We start from the raw sequence: 16526 nt of genomic DNA on the forward strand, positions 1-16526 counted from the left end.
GGTTTTATCCATAAAGAAATGCACAAAAGTGCTTCTAGAGCAATCATTTCTAAACCCAGGGTAGAATCATGCATCTGCTAAACAGTCAGTGACTGTTTTGTTTTTTTTTTTTTAAGTAGACATCATGTTTTTATAAACATAAAGGATCCAAATATTACACTATCAGAGTATGGGGCGCATGTGAACACGTTCTCTCCCCACAGTGTTCCTACATCAGATCACCTTTTTTTCTTACTAGCGTGTGTTGTTATTTAATTTCTTGTTCTCTTTTTGACCCTGCAACACTTGAACCTTAGAAGTTAAACAACATCAGATATCAGATCCAATTATTCTATTTCAGCTTTCTAGAGCTGCTTGGCGGAAAAGCAGGGAATTAATTTCACTACTGCTTTCTCAGCTTTTCTTTCTTTTTCCAAGTTCAACAAGTAATAGAACAAACCTTTTTTGATGAAAACCAAGCATATAGGAAAGGAAACAGGTTAAAAGTCTGACCACTTGCCATATAAAACATATACTGAAGGGAAGGCGTCCATTGCAAATCACAATTTTAGCCTCAGAGTTTTCAGATAGCTAACTCTGTCTTGGAAGACAATAGTATTTCAAATAATCCCTCTCTTATATATTTTATTTTCTAGTTTAAGCTTTTTTCTGTATCATAGTCTGAATCCATTTCTCAGATATGAAAATGCTTTCTCTCTTCAGTTTTTAGTTAAATGTGTGCTAAATCTGTACTGTAAATTGATTTTCAATTGATTTCAGATTTATATTTTGCACATATTTCTGGGGAGACAATAAATTTCAAGTGAGTAATCAGGCATGTTTCTGTATGTAATTCTTCACTAGACACACATTGATCAATATAATTGTAGTTTTACAGACCTCCATATACCCTTACCGTGCACATGTTCACTCACACAAATACAACCACATTTGTTTATCTGGAGAAAAATCATAAGAAAATATTTTTTAATATGCAGATACTTGCAAGCAACAGAAATATATATAAATATTCTTAAATACAATAATCAATGTAACATATATAAAGATATATATGCATGATATCTTCTAGTTTATTTTTTATTATTTATTTATTGTTTCTTATCTGCTATTATTTTTTATTCTATATTGTTTTCTTTCTTTGTAATTTTTTCTTCTAAAACACTGCTTAGTGGACATCCAACTGTTATATCTTTTTTTTTGCAGCTATTGCATTTTAAATGTTTCCTTTTTGTTGGCATAATTTCTAAATTAATATAGTCAATAACAAGCAGTAAAACCTTCAAGCAATTAATCAGTAAAATAAATAGAACATCTATGCAGCTTGTAGATTTAGACTATATATAAGCAACGTATTTGTAAAATAATTTTCTGATTTTTTTTAATGCTAAATTAAATCAGTTTTCTTTCAAGAAAGGGTTCACACATCTTAACAGAATAGCTTTCTACAGTTTCTCATTAAGTTGATGCTTTGATGCATTTTATTTATATAGCTGTGTTCCAAAGTGGTGTTTAGGGCAAAACTATTTCTAAATGTGAAAAATCAGAGAAAAAATATAGACTAAGCTTTTATGTTCTTGATTCCCTAGCCTGGAGGGAAGATCTCTTTATCAACATTTTTTCTTCTCAGCACTTATAAATTTTTTAATTATTTGCTGGAGCTCTGGAGTTGAAGACACCAAAGTGAAAAGTCGTTTATGATTCCCAAGGACTTTTTTTTCTTCCATTTTTTGAAGAGCTTCTACTCTGTCCCGCTTCCTTCCATATTGTTTCAAGTACTTAGACCCAGGACTTCTGAATTAGAATTTTATTCATGGTGTCTTCTCTTCGCCCAGTCATATACTTTCTACATATGTTCTTCAAAAACATTATTAAGTTATTTTTATTGTCAATCTACCCAAAAACTAACCACAGAGGGAAAAATTGTGGCTAGAGTATGGAACATACACTTTAGCAAGCCAGAGTGAGGTAAGAATGAGAATGTAAAATATTTAAGTATTTTTGTTTCTAGACAGTAATAAACACTACTACTACTATTACTGTTATTATTATTATTATTATTTCTTTTAACCATCTATATTTCGTGTTAGTTTATCTTGAATTTTTTTGTATTGTTGCTCTTAAGTTTACTTTTTAAGTTTATATCCAAATTAGTAATTTGATAAATTCTCTTTTTAGCTTTAAATTTTTCTTTTATTTTGTGGGGGTTTTACCTGTTTCCTTTCAGTTCATTGCTGAAGTCCTGATTATCCCAAGTGGGTGTCTCTGTAATATCTATCTTTTTCTTCCATTAGTGTGTGCTTGTATTAGCTGCAATGTTCTTCTATGAAACTGTCCATTGTGTGAACTCGCTATTGTTTCCTTTGAGAAAACAATCAGATCTGTTTATTTGAATCTATGAATTTTAACATACACATTTTTTTGTATTAATAAATAAATTTCAGCATTTATAATGATCTTTCTTGCCCAATTTTCCTTTTAATTTCATGTTCTCAGTCATTTTGCACTTGATCCGAAAAAAACCCAAAAAGGTTTAGATTTATCTTCAACTTCTGTATCAAAATATTGGTTCTGGCAGACTCCAAGAACTTGTTTGATCATCTCTTACAGATTTCTGTATCTGAATGTGTCTCTGTCTTTGCTTACAGAGGCACAGCTGGTAGTTCATAATCTTCGACTGGCTGTGCAACTTCCTGATTCCAACTGAGTGAAGCATCTGTTTCTGCACTGTGTACTGCAATTCTCTTCACAAAACACCTCTCCAAGTCATGCTACTGTCATGGTGGGCATTCTAGGGATAAGCTGGTCACAATCATAATTTGGGTTAGTAATTTATTTATTTTGTTGTGACAGAACCATTCCTAGCACACACTGCTCTCTCTGTTAGAAACAGCTTGCAGAAATCTAGGTTCAAAGAGTTCAGGTGCTGTTTTTCTTCTACATTACTTTAACTGTTTTTTTATACACTGTGCACTTTTATACTAATTACAGTGAATCTGTGGTTTCAGTTTTAATTGTAAAGTTATCTGACTTGTAACCCAAATATGAATCCTCTTTAATGAATAGGAGACACTAGGAGCACAATTCATTTTATAAATTTCTGAATGTTATACTTTAGTCGTTTTACAGTCAACAGGCCCTCATCCAACCATAAGAGAGTTGTAGATCTTCATTGATCTTGGCCTACAGAGACCCTTCTTCTTAGCTTTTTTCTTAGTTGTTTATTTGTCACATTTTAAATCAACTATTATTCTATGAACTCCTTATTTCAATTTTCCAGTTCAGAAACCCACTCCTTCAGCATCATATGGCATTGAATTTTAGTCTACGTTTATGACTTGATGTATTTTTTCACAAATAAATGCTTCAGTTCCTAAATTCCCCTTTAGCGATAATCAGTCTTGAGGGTGGCATTTTTATTCTTTTCTCCTTTCTACTTGGCCCAGCCACAATCTTATTATTTTGTAATACAGTAAGTCCTTGATTTGTCTCTCCTCCCTTTTCCCATTGCTACTTTTTCCTAAGTTGCATATAGAGCAGTAATCTAATTTAAATTTGGTATTCCATATGCACTAAGTTTTCCAGTTTTAATATTCAAAAAATTTTGTCACAATTTTAAGCTTGGAGGGATTGGTCTGTGGTCAAGTGAAAGGGAGACCGGGGCTCTGATTGAGTTAAAAGCTGAAGAGAGTTTTTGCATATGAATAGTTTCCAAGGAACAGGACTGACTGGATTTACAATGCTAATTCCTATTTTGAGAAAGCAAACTGAAGATGTAGGATTGCATGTTTAAACTGGTAGTTGTGAATTGTCTAACAATTTGTCAACGAAAACTTTGCAACAAATTAAGTGCTAGGTAGCTATATACATCATTGGTATAATTTCTATGTATCCATATACCTTTTTATGCAATTATATGCCCTTGGAACTGTGCCACTCATTTCAGATTTTGTTGGAAGGAATTTGTACTTGGCAAGAACTGCAATTTTAAGGCCACTCACTAAAATCAGAATGACTTTTCCTGGGTTTAATTAGAACTAGAATACTAGAATACTCTAGACATACCTAACTCACAGTGCAAGTTATTTAAAAAATAACATGGTAGATAGTTTAGATTCGGAGTCCACTCTAAATGGACGTGATGTCCACTTAGAGTGGACTCTGAGTTTAAGCTATTGATGAGGCTGCACCAAAGCTGAATGCAGTGGCATAGTCCCTTCTTCTGGCCGGCTGGTGATGCTGCGCTCGATGCACCCCAGGATGGGTTTGCTCTCTGGGCTGCCAGGGCACACTGCTGGCTCTCACTGAGCTGCTGCTGACCAGGAGCCCCAGATCCCTTTCTGCAGGGCTGCTCTCCAAGCAGTCCTCTGACAATTTGTGCTTCTGCCCAGTCTTATTCTGTCTTAGGTGCAGAACCCAGGACTTGGTCTTGCTGAATTTTATTACATTAATCATTGCCCAGTGCTCTAAGCTGTCTAGATCCTTCTGTGAGGTAAGTCAGTGTCCCCTCCCAGTTTGGTATATTCAGTAAACTTTCTAGGAGTGCATTCAACTCTTGCCTCCAGATTGTTGGTGAATACATCAAACAGAACTGAACCATGAGGAGAATCACTGGTGACTGGTCACTAGAGAGATGTAGCCCCATCCCCAGAACCCTTTGAGCTCTGCCCTTCAACTCTGCCCAGTGCACCAGGAACCTGCTCATCCCATAGCTGGACAACTTGCCCAGATGGATGCTGTGAGACACAGTATTAAAAGCATTACTAAAACCCAGAAAAACTACATCCACTGCCACTCCTTCATCCACAAGGCAGGTACTTCTTTAATAACAGATATGTGTCTCTGTGCATTCACACATCCAGCTATAAAATAAGGAATATATGCAGATCTATTGAAAACAGGAAATTAGTTTCATTTTATGATTTAACTGTAATATCTGGGAAAACAAGGCAGAAAACAATTTTGCAAACCTAGCAATGCAGAATTCTATAACAAACTAAGATATTGCATTTATGAAAGGCAAAATTATAGTTATATGAAGTGTAGAATTGAATTGTGTTTAAAAAAAAGGCAGGAAGGTTAATGATTTAATAAGCAAATTCCAGCTGAATTAGATTTACGTGTTAAGGTTTCAATAGTCAAGGGGGCTGCAGGGATGGCTTTTGTGAGAAGACCCCCTAAGCCAGGTCTCACAGAACCAGTTCCAATCGACTCCCAGATGGACCTGTCACTGTGAAAGTTGAGCCAGTCAGGGATGCTGCACCCTGTGAAGAGCACGGTGAAGCAAGTTGGACCCATGCAGCCAGTGGAGATCCGTGCTAGAGCAGATATCCTCTCTGCCAGCTCTGAAGGATCCAGTGCCAGGTCAGGTGTGTGTGCCCCAAAACAAGCTGTGTCCCTGTGGAATCTCCGTGGTAGAGCTGGCTCTTGTCAGGATCTGTGCCCCTAGGGAGAAAGGAAAAAGTAACAGTAGGTTTTCTGACAGAACACGTGGTGCCATAGGGAGCCCATGCTGGAACTGTCTGTTCCTGGCAGAACATGGCCCGTGTCAAGGACACATGCTGGAGCAGTGCTTGGAGAACTTCCCACGGGAAGGACCCACACTGCAGGATTCTGTGCAGTACTGTCTCTTGTGGCAGGGACCCCACACTGGAATAGAGAAAAAGTGTGAGGAGAAAGGAGCAGCAGGAACTGAACTGCTACTTTCATTCCTCATTTCCTTGTGCTGTTCAGGGCTGGTGGAGTAGTGCTCTGTTTAACTGGTAATAAATTAAATTAATCTCCCGAAGTAGAATCTGTTTAGTCCATGATGGTAATTGAATTGCTTGGTGCTTCTATCTCTACCTAAGCTTTTTTTAAGCTCTTCCTGTTGTGTTGATGGAGGGGGAGTGACAGAGTGGCTTGGTGGGCACCTGGCAGACAGCCGAGGTCACCATACACCACAGTATAATGCCATTGAAGCAAAAAGGAGATTCTCATTTGTGATTTAATAATAGAAGTTCTGCACAGGAGTTTTTCAGTAATTATATTTGTAAGGCCTCAGTGAGTTCTGTGTCCTACATTTGGCATCTGTCTCAAAAGAATACATAGAGAAATGGAGGAAAGGCTCAGTATGAGGTCAGAAAACATGACCATTGAAGGAAAGAAAGAATTTAAGGGAACAAATAGATCAGGTCATCCTAAAACTAACTGTCATTATTCGTGTCTCATCTTCACTGAGAGGAAGGGAAAGAAATAGGTACACTTTGAATCTGTAGCATTAGAAGCTAACCATTTTATTTTTTTTTACTGTTTGCCTATTCAAGTTTTAGAATTTCTTCTACTGAAGCTTCTTAATATTCTATCTGCATAATGTTTACCAGAGAAAGATGTACTATTTGTGATCTTTATCAGTACATAAAATCCTGTCAAATTACTTTTAATGACTCTCAGACTTTAAAACATACATGAAAAATTGAGAATTGATGACAAAAACATAATAGATCTCTAAATTAGTCCACAGTGACTATAGTGGAAAAGAATAATATCTTAGCAGTTCCATAAGAAATTTTAATCCTTTAAGTCTCCATTTCACTGTCACAAGGTTACAGAATTTAAAAAAAAAAAAAAATCAATTTCCAGTGAGCCATTATTTTATACTTAAAAGAGAATATTTCTAAGTTTTAATATTCTATGGAGGCTTCAGTGGAAAATAAAGAATCTATTGCAAAGTTGTTTGTATTTTGTGTGTAACTTAATTAGACTTTTATTCCTGTAAGACTTGGGAAGGCTTTCTACATAGATAAAACGTTGACTTTACCTCAGTAAATGCAGTTCCATATATTACATTCTACACTGAAATATATCCATAATTAGAATTCTAACAAGTGATTTTGTAAATTTATAGGATGCATAACCACTTTATGGACATTTTAATTTACTACTTGAATTAGTAGTCCACATTAGTGACATTAGAAAAAAAAAATGAAAAAAACACAAACAATTATAAACACTAAATGGGATTAAGTAAGCATTTTTGTTAGCCCCAAAGCTATCCTGATATAGCTTTATTGTCTTAATCAACTTAGTTGACTCATTTTACTGCTCTTTTGAGGTGGATGTTGTGGACACATGCTGGGGTACTATTTCACTTCTGCCAAATTAAAAATGATAATTCTCATGCGTGAAATAACTGCATGGACTAATGACCAAGTCTCAGCATAATTTGAAGTGAAGCCCCAGCAGGTGGCAAACAATTAAACACATAACATAATATAATATAGCCACAAGTATTTTTTTTTTCATTTCTTTTTTAAATAAATAAAGGAAGGGAGAGTAATAAGGAAAGAAAATGCTCCTTTCATTGAAGAGTGTTAAACTTCACAGATAAAATCAGAGGAAGAAATTTTAAAAATGCCACTGGAAAAACACTTAATAATAGAACTCTCCCATTTCTAATCCAGAAATCTAAATAAAAAAGAATTACTTTCTTATGAAAGTGCAGACATGATTCTACTCCTACTGAAACAAAATTATAAACCCAAAATTTTAAACCCCAAAAATTATAAACCCTAAACATTATAAACCCCCAAAATTAAACCCTAAACATTATAAACCCCAAAAATTGCTTCAGTATCAGAATAAACCTTGAAAAACACTTTGACATTTCCTAAGCTTTAAGCCAACTTGAGGAAAAAAATTGTAATAATTAAGTTATTATTTATATGTGAAAAAAACCCTAATCCAAACCCCAAACCAGATCAACTTCCCCCTACAGAGTTCTATGTAATTATTCCTTACTTTTACACTGAATCACTTATTTACATGATTCCTAAATGTGTTATGTGCCTAAGTGCTGAACTTGTGTTTCTCAGATAGTGATGATCAAGGTTTTTCTTGAAAAATATGTTTTTTAAGAACATGGAATGTTTTCAGGGGCTCAATTCTTGTGCCTGCAGGCATTCAACAATTCAGTAACTGGATCGTAATTTCAAACATAAACTTAATAAGTTTACAAATATTCATAACCTGAGCTTCAGATTATTTAATACAAATTTTTATTTCATTGTGAAATTTCGGGTTATTTTAGGTGTTTGGTGACTGTCTATTAAGGTTATATTTCAACATATGCTAAAACATCAGTAGTTAAGTACTTCTATAAAATGGGCACTTAAGATGCTGGGTAGCTCTTAGCAAAAGAGTTAGGGTGTCTCCTATATTCTGAAACAGGCCACACATAAAGCAGAACAGATCGACATAATATTAGCTCTTAAAAAACTTTGTAGATTTGTGTTGTTAATTTTTAAGTTAGGTAATACTGAAGGGGCTTTTTAATAAATAGCTAAATTATTTTTAAAATCATTAAAATAGAATAAAAACTGGCTCAAAATCAGCAAAACATTCAGTTTTTGAACATTGAACTACTAGAACATATATAACTTAATAGTAAAATGAAGTTATTTTAAAGCAATATCTTCTGTTCTTGCTGTATACTGTAAGACAAGAATATTGCTGAAGATAAGAATGAAGTCAAGCAGTTCAATTAACATAGAATTTTTTTACTCTGTTTCAGAAAGCTCCTGAATGTACTCGTTATTTTTATTTTGAACACTATCAGAGAAATGTTGGTTTTCAGGAGTAAACAAAAGAATCCCAGGGCAAGACATTGGAGTTGCTGTATTTGCTTGTTTTTATCTAATGTTAAGAGGCAATTTGCAGCTGCAGCTATCATTTTAAAAGGCCTCTTTTAGAGAACGTCATGCTGGGAAAACAACTAGAGAGACAAACTTCAAAAGAGCAGATGAGTACTCTCCCAAACACAAAGCACTTCTGATAAAGGAAATTTCTCCTTTTACTCACAGTGTGAAGGGAAAATCTGAACAGGAATTTTGTGAAAGGTTTTGTCTGAAGAAATGCAGAATCAGAACAAGTGTGTTGTATTAGAACATGGTTTTGTGGAACCTAGTGTTTGCAGTCTCTGGTTGTTCAAGGTTTTGAGGTTTTTGGTTGTTGGTTTTGGGGCATTTCTTGGGTTAGTTTTTTTTTTTTGTGTTTTGTTTTGTTTTGTTTTGTTTTAAATCTTCTGCAATAACTCTGGTAAACAGTCTTTAAGGCCCACAAAAGTTTGCAAATAATTTTCTGCTCACACTCCCCAACCCTTTTCTTTTATTTGTGCTTTTGTCTGGTCAAGTCAGCACAGATAGCATATAGTTTTGTGTGAAGAGAAACCACGTTGACACATTTCATTTGAAAATGTAATTTTTTTCTTTAAAATACATAAAGAAGATTTAGTTTAGTATTGTCACACCTCTAGACTTACTCTCTCGTCCACTTTTAATCTAGTGCCAGCACATGGAGAAAAATATATTTTAATGTATTCCTTTCTTCTTCTTCCAAGAGGGCATACCTTTTGGTAGTGATGTCTGTTTCTTTTTTCCTATTGCAAAAGACTCCCTATGAAGAAACATCCACAAGGGAATATGTTATTCTCTGTACCAGCATCAACTTCAGCTTATCTCCTGCAGTGACTCACTCTCAATTTTCTCAGAGCTTGAAGTAATCTCCTCCATGAGGCCTGAATTTTGCTATTGGCAAAAAAAGAAAAGGAAATGAAAAGACAAGACAAAATTATTTCTCCCATCTTTTTACAAAACCATCATCAGGGCAATATTTATTTCTTTTGCTTTGCGAGAAACTTTTGCATACTGAGAACATATAGTTGTGATTTATTTGTAGTATGCACTTGGAGCTATGCACAGATGTCAGAATTCTCCCAAAGGACTTTAGTGAAGGAATTATGCAATATGACCTGAAAACTACACCTATCCAAACTCATCAGCATGGATTTTCCTAAATTTTTATTACACCTTTCCAATTATTTTTATTAACGCATATTTGACAAAAAATCCACAGGAAAAAAATCAAGCTGCTCTTTACAAGACATTTCCTGTTAACTTGGTGTAGTAGATGTTCAACAGCAGTGCTCAGCAGCTTACATTTTCACATAAATGTAAGAATGAGAGCCTGAGGCAATCTGAATACAGGCTTTTCAGACTTCAAAGGAGTAGTGAATGATTCTTGCCCTGCTTTTGCCATCCAGAATTGGCCTAAGCTTGGGGAGCAATTAAAATTAAATGCCACTGAACTGCAGAAAGTGAAAATCGGCAGCTCTGGGCACGAGCAGACTTTTATGAAGTCTCCTGACTAATTCATATCTTGGTGTCTGTAAAGTGAGGAAGGGAGTCAGAGTGAGACCATTTGTACAGAAAGAGAGCAAAGGGCAGCTGCATTAACCTTGAACATAATGATTCACATCTTTGTTTCAAATCAGCTGCTTTTCAGTTTCTGGTTGCCACATTTTCAGGAGAGGAACCCCCTGTAAAAACAATTAGCTACTAAAGATCTGACTGCCTCCCCTTTGGTCCTAATGTATTATTTTCTAAATTGCTCTCAGGGCACTTAAACACATAGACAGAGCAAAATGTACCAGATCTCTGGCTGTGCTGAATGGTGAAGCCTTTATTTAAAGAATGGGATATTATTTTTTTAACAGAGATTTTATTTCTTTTTGTTTCATAAGTGCCAGAAATAGCTTTAGATGGATATAACTGAAAATCACAATGATATTTAAGAATATATGCAGGACAACTGAATTATGATGTATGTGTATATTAAAACATGTTTCCTGACATAGTTTTGAATTTTGAAGTTAAGGGATACATGGATAGGTCACAAATTTGTGGGAGAATAACAATTTCATGAAATTGTTTCACACATCTTTTGTCCAACAACAAATGCCAGAACATCACTTTCACTAAAAGTTCAGAACACATTAAAAATAAAAAAAATTAAATCAGCAATATGGTAGACAAAGATGAAGTCCAGTGCATTTAATTTATCTTTGAAAGAAATTACATTTTGATACTTCATATGCCATTGACACTTTATATAATTTGCAATAGCCTGTCTAGAGTTCCAAATAATATTTTGAATGGTTGACATAAGCATTATTTGGTGAAAGGAGGTAGAAAACAGGAGAAATGTGAAAAATTTTAGGAAGATTTGACTGAATAAGACAAGGAAGTTTTCAAGTATATTCCTTTTAAAGTCTCAAAAATACATAATCTCCAAAGATTAGAGTTTTCCAGCCACTTGTTTTTTTTGTGGGGTCAAAAAAATACAACATTTTATCTGTTGTGTTGATGACAGAGCTCCAAAAGACATGACTCCATTGTATAAAATGCAAACTGCATAATAACCTGTGTTTCCCATCTACGTCAACTCTTTGTAATTGTTCAATTAGCACATATCACCCTTACAAAGCTGGTGTTTAATAATCACTAAAAGTCCCATTTTCCTATTCAATTCATCCTAAACGTTCTCACAGAAATTAGCATTTTGCTGAGTACAGATCTCTGATGTTGAATAATGTATTTGTAACAATCACTGGGACACGTTTACATTTTCCTCAAATATTTGCAAAATGATAGAGGCATGTATTCCCCTTTCCTACTGAAAAGGTGCCCTGCATTTCAGATGTATTTTGTTTTATTATTGGTTTGCCCCTCTTTCCCAGGCACACAGACCAATACTTGTAGCTCTGTAACACAACATTGTCACTGCTAGCAACACACCATTAGCTTTGTACCGAGCTGATAAAGCCTCAGGATAAAGGATAAAGCTAAAGCTTGTTCTGTGTGATATTTTTTGACCTGTCCAGACATTTATTTTGCTTAGTTTAGTTGCAGCAGCAACTTTTCACAGAATGGCTTGAGTTGGAAGGGACCTTAAAGGTTTTCAGGTTCCAACTCCCCTGCCACAGAGAGGAGCCCAGAGCTCCAGTAATGGGCTGGGTCCTCAAGGGGATGAGCAATGACAGACTAGAACAGGCCCTGAAACAGAAGAGGAGTCATTTCTTTTTCGATTATTTGCATGAAAAATTAACAGAATCCTGTTGGAATGGTGTTATCCTTCACTAAGAACAAAGTTTGTGGTTACCTAGCACCCTTGGATGAACCACCCAAAACTCAACAGTGCCCAGAGCACAGTCTGCTCCAGAAGTTCTCCATGAAAGAGGTTGCAAGTGAATCACCCTCTGAAACAACCCACCTTTCTTCCTTGACCCACTGAGGACAACCAGACCTAATTCAGTTCTTCAGGTAAGACTGGCATAAAGTCAGCTGGCATTCAGGAAATGCAAGAAGCCACTCCTAGACAGCAACATGGCAAATGAATTTCACAGAATCACAGAATTGTCTAATCAAGCAGGTATTTACAGTTTTTTTGGTTTTTTTTTTTACACTTTTTGACTTTTTATGGCTTTGTATCTCTAATAGACTGAGACAATGCAGGAAAAAACAGATCTGATATGACAGGAGAGGGCCTGAGAAGAGGCAAGGCAGGATGCATTTTGGAGGACTGCAGTTCTGGCATGATAAGGGATAGCACCAGGAAAGGAATGGGCCTGGCACTGGATACTCCACAGGCATAAACAACTCTCACACATGATAGGTTAAAGAAAGGTCTGCTTTTAGAGGCAACAGAAAACAACAAAAATGCTATCTACACATTGTTAAAGTCACCATGTAAAACAAATTTGTATATAAATTGGTGTTGCGGAACAAAATGTAAAAACGAAAGTATAAAATGATCTTATCAGACATGGAAGTTACACTCGGTGGATCATACAGCGAGGAATAAGCCATCAACAGGTACATCATACTCATCACAACCTCAGATCTTCAGGTGCTAAATAATCATCATAACACCAGGATGAAACCACAAACTTTAGGATTCAGAGAAGAAGGACAAGCATGAGCATAAAAACAGAGTAAAAGAGAAATCCTTGTATAATATTTTTAACTACTACAGCGGTAATTTCAGTAGTAGTGAAACTTGTTTTGGCATGCACATATTCCTTCCTTTCCTGTAATAATTAGATGTGCATTATTAATGATTTTTGTATTAGACTAGTAAGACTTCAAGTATAGTACAAATAAGTTTCGATTTACATATCATGTTTCATCTTTGCTTTTAAGCAGGATTTTTAGCATAGCATACTGCTATGCTAAAATACTGAATATGCTAAAGTGCTAAAATGCTAAAATATACTAAATGCTAAAATACTAAATATGCTAAAATATTGCACATTCATGTTTCCAAAAGTGTAGTTGAAGTCTATATTACTTGTTATCCAAGACAGTGTTATCCCTCAAGAGATGTTGGAGAAGGTTACTTTGCTGCTGGTAATATCTACCCTTAAGCATTCTTTCTGGAGACAGAAATATACTTCATGCTGTTTTTTTCTGTGATTGTTTTAATAATTTTATTTTTAATTACTTATGGAAGCTTTTCTATATTGTGGTTTCTGTTTGACAACAATATTGAAAAGACATCCATGTTCATGGGATGGTAATGTGCATATTAATTTTTTAGAATTTTGCTGAATATTTGGTATGTTTTGGGTTTGCTTTTTTTTTTTTTTTTCCTTTAGATGACAACACAGAGAGATTCTGTATCCATGTTCAAAGGCTATTATTCAGTTTGTTTCAGAGATGGTTACACTAGAGAAGTCTGCTGCTGTCACTCTTTGGGCAAAGCTATGTCACAGAGACCCTCAAGGGAATGTCATAAGTGCCATCAGAAAGACTCCTGATGCATCTTTATTTTCTCCCCAAAGTGCACAATCTTCACTAAAAATCGTTAATTTCCTGATGTATCTGCATTTAGTCTTCAAGTTGTTGTTTCGTTCAGTATGTCATCCACAGATATATCTGAATTCTTTCTTTTTTTCTTAGAGCATACTGCTAGAGTTTGCAGTATAGACCTTGTGTACCACACATTCATTCACAGTGGGTTTATTTCCAAAAGCCTGCAGTTTGTCACCATGCCCAAAGTCCCTCCTTTCTTCATCTGTGTGACATAACCAAGACATTTGAATGCAGAAGTGAAAACTGGGACTACTAAAATGGATGCATGAATCAGATACGGAAATGTTATGCCATGAACAACACTTTGTAATGGAAACTACCTTGCCAATACTGTTGACTTTGTTATTCCAAAAAAAGCTTTTCTTACTGTAACAATGTGTCAGTTGTTTACAAAAGCAACTAGCAGTTATTAATAAAGCCAAACCTCTTCCAATTTTAAAATTTACCTTGAACTGCTGGTTTACACAAGTTCTAAAAGAATGGTTCTTCTTGGATTTCCCGTTTATTGCGTTATTTTCAAAATTTATCACAACTTTCAAAGTTCAAATGTGATTTTTTAAAAAAAGAAAAAAAATCTTAAATATCTTAGAATTACATATTTCAATAGAATTTTCAGGAAGATTTGAGGACAAACGACATGATCTGGCATTTAGAGGAGACATTGTTATAAATTATTATGTGTTGCTATCCCTTATTAATTCATCATTGATGGAAAAACACAAAGAAAAAAAATTCATGCTGAGTCCTTAAATTAGCTCTATATTTTAGAGAAGTTTATTGTGGCTGCAATATTATACGACATATTTGACTGTGAGTATTATTAAACTAGCAAAAAAATAAGTAACATAATTTTAACTACCAGGTTTAAAATAGGGTAAAAGAGTGTATTTCTAATAAAGTGTATTTCTATGTGTATATATAAAATAACAAATTCCAACAATTGATAAGTTAGCTGACCTCCACAAAATTATTTCACCCTACGAAGGAACTCAATTGTTATAATGGCTCATAAACAACTGCATTAATATTAGCAGAGCTTGTTATGTGCAGCCCAGTTTCTACATTAACTGGGATTTTTGTATTGATAAATACAATTGAAAGTAAAATGTTTTAAAGTAAAGCAGATGGGATACAGTATGCAAACAAGCTTTCAGTTGAGTGGGGTATGTTGCATCTAATCTGTCTTCTATATTTGCCACTCAATATGATTTTTCTTTAAATGCATAAGGTCTTTCAGGAGAGGTGTGAAGCAAAGACCACACCTCTGGTAGAAGGCAAAAGGTATTTGTTTAAGCATTTGTTCAAACAAATGGGGAAAGAGTTATTGCAAAGTTCAGGTTTTGAAAATAGACATGTATGTTTAAAAAATCTCTAAAGAGATACAGCTTGCCATACAGTAACTTATACAAGGATATATAACTGCATCTGTATGCTACATATCCAATTAATGAAAACAAATGTACTGGGAACCTGGAAAAGATACTCAGTAAAAAATTCAGTCTCTTCATTTAAATGTAAAATTAGGCTAATTCTGTCCCTACTCATTAAAATCAGAATTTTATAAGAACTAATATAGGCTAGGTAATTCCTATTACATTTTCAAGACAAGTCTGTTCACATCTCAAATTTATTAGATTTTCAAAAGCCTGAGAAGAATTGGTTAGGAATTTTGTACAGATTAAATAATTTCTTTCCAGAAATCAGAATTTGGAAAAGGAAAATTTTAATTTTTATATATTTGGTTCATTTTTATTTTTCAGTTTGTATAGAATATATACCTGATGTATTTTGTTATGCAAACTTTTGATTAATTCCTTGATGAAGACTACAAGATAACAAAAAACAAGCTGAAGATTAAAAGAAACCATTTTTAAAAATATTTTGTAACATATTAAATTATTCTTTAAACACAGACAGGCATAGCATGGTCAAGTTCTCATATGAAATATCAAAAATTCTCAAACTAAGTAGAACAGAAGAAAATATAATAAATAATCTAATATTTTACCCTAATATTGACTTCAAACTTATTAAAGGAAATTATCTCTCACTATAAGCTAATGCACTAGGCTGATATCAGTCTTTATAAAAAGAACAGTCTTGTGGAAAGTATTTTATTAAAAAATTATAATGAAATATTGAATGCTTCAAGAATACAATATTTGATACAAAATTTATTCCTGTGAAGACTGTATTAGAATGTCAAAGAAAAAACAGTGGAGTATGTTTACATAAATTATTTCTCTTTGACTAGTAAATCCTAAAAACAGGATTTCAGCTGAGATCCTATTAATATCCCTTAGGAGAAGCTTCAATATTTTATAGAAATTGAAAATATTAGGGGGAAAAAAGGGCTCCATACAAATAGTTGAAGCTATTTGATAAATATTTAATAGTTCTGTGCAAGAATGTTGCACAGTGCCTTAAGTGTCATTAGATTTTTATGCTGCTAAGAGTCCTTCACTTACACCTCATAGCCTGCCTTTCACTCACAGCATTACTGCTGTGGCACTTTATTTTCTATATCCACTGTGGCAGCATTTTTTTTTGTTCTCATGGCTTTGGACCTGTAAACCAGTAGTTTTATTGTTGTGGGCTCTCCTGGGAAGTGGCTGTCACTGGCAACAGACAACCCTTCTTTTCTCCACTGTTCTAGCATAGAAAAACTTGGTTTACACTAGGGGACCTAATAATGTGCATGTACACACCTTAGTCAGCTGCTGGCATGTTAGCAGCTGCTCCTAAGAAAGGTGCTCTCCACCCATCGAGAACAGGGCCATAGGTAGGTATAAATATGTGTATATATAAGGAGACTGTGCAGGTGGTCAGGCATTTCTGTAG

The sequence above is a fragment of the Sturnus vulgaris genome, chromosome 4 (genome assembly GCF_052056855.1).
Source record: "Sturnus vulgaris isolate bStuVul1 chromosome 4, bStuVul1.hap1, whole genome shotgun sequence".
NCBI lineage: Eukaryota > Metazoa > Chordata > Aves > Passeriformes > Sturnidae > Sturnus > Sturnus vulgaris.